We start from the raw sequence: 1,681 nt of genomic DNA on the forward strand, positions 1-1,681 counted from the left end.
GCTTTATTTTATCTCAAGTATTATGTATGTTCCAATATAAGAATAATTACTAATTCTGAGGTTTTTCTTTAAATGGATGGAGCCCTAAGATCCTCTTAATTGCCCTTCTCTCTTGCCTTTCAAATTCTTCTTCACAGAATATTTTTATTATCTTTAGGTAGCTGTACAAAAGAGTTGCCATTCAACAAAGCAATTTATATATGGTGCATCTTGATCGATGTCACCCTTTTCTTTTTTTTTTTTTTCAAATTTTTATTATCAAACTGATGTACAGAGAGGTTACAGTTTCATATGTTAGGCATTGGATACATTTCTTGTACTGCTTGTTACCTTGTCCCTCATACCCCCCTCCTCCCTCCCCCTTATCCTGCCCCCCTGAGGTGTTCAGTTCACTTACACCAAACAGTTTTGCAAGTATAGTTGTTTGTCTTTTTTTTTTTTAACCCTGTGTCTCTCAATTTTGGTATTCCCTTTCAATTTCCTAATTCCATTGCTTCTCGGCCTTTTGGCTAAGATCAAGTGTAGTATCTGTTCTTATCAGTTTAATGTCACCCTTTTCAACATTCTCACTTACCCCTCCTATCCCACTCCTCTCACTTTTCTTAAGTTTTAGGACATATATTGAATTTTTGAGCATTTAATACCATTTCATGTATAAAATTTAAGACTTCATGGAAGGTAACTGAAAACTGCTGCATTTTGTCAAAAGTCTTTGTAGATAAAAATGGCTGATATCACTATCAAATAGAGGATGAAACATTGTATTTTTCAAAAAAATGAAATCTCTGTTCATTTTAAAAACTTTAGAATATAAAGCAAAGTATTTAACAATTGATGGAAATAAATAAGAATTATTCAAAATGGAGTTACTATCATTTCTTGTATATGTTTCTAGTCTTTCCCTGTTTGATCTTACTTTATCCCTTTCTCACTGGAGGAATTTTTATTATAAGCTAAGACAATGCTTGATGTAGTTCAAAGAACATGTCCTTTTGAATCACACAGTTCTCCATTCAAATCTTACTTTCTTTTTCTTTTTTGGCCAGTCCTGGGGCCTGGACTCAGGGCCTGAGAACTGTCCCTGGCTTCTTTTTGCTCAAGGCTAGCACTCTGCCACTTGAGCCACAGAGCCACTTCTGGCCATTTTCTGTATCTGTGGTGCTGGGGAATTGAACCCAGGGCCTCATGTATACGAGGGCAAGCACTCTTGCCACTAAGCCATATCCCCAGCCCTCAAATGTTACTTTCTAAGACAGGGAAAACCACAGGCTTATCTTTCTAACTTTAATCCTTCCCTCCTTAGTTTTAAGTAAAACCTCTATTAAAGTGTTCCTGTGAGAATTAAATAGATAAATATACAAAATATTTTGGACAGCACTGAACTAATAATTACTGTTTCCAATTTTGTTATTTTCCTTAAATAAGGTTTCTACGTTAAAGTTATAGAACATCAGATACTCAAGTTTCCTGAAAATATGTACAAGGAGAGAGGATTTAGTAAGAAGTATTCCTTTATACTTGCTTAAATCACATCATATGAATTCTCCTCGGTACTTATGCATAACCATGAACTTGGGCTATATCTTGCCTCTTCAGAAGGCTGTTTGTTCTGTCCAGTACTTGTGTCCATTATAAAAATCACCAGGGTTAGTAGCTCAAATTCTCACTCTACTTACTAGAT

At 35.2% G+C, this 1,681-nt stretch overlaps 1 pseudogene; it reads left to right on the forward strand.

Moving 5' to 3' along the window:
- The first annotated feature begins 489 nt into the window (after positions 1-489).
- Positions 490-649, forward strand: LOC125344452 (annotated as a pseudogene).
- The last annotated feature ends 1,032 nt before the right edge of the window (positions 650-1,681 follow it).

The sequence above is a fragment of the Perognathus longimembris genome, chromosome 28 (genome assembly GCF_023159225.1).
Source record: "Perognathus longimembris pacificus isolate PPM17 chromosome 28, ASM2315922v1, whole genome shotgun sequence".
Classification (NCBI taxonomy): domain Eukaryota; kingdom Metazoa; phylum Chordata; class Mammalia; order Rodentia; family Heteromyidae; genus Perognathus; species Perognathus longimembris.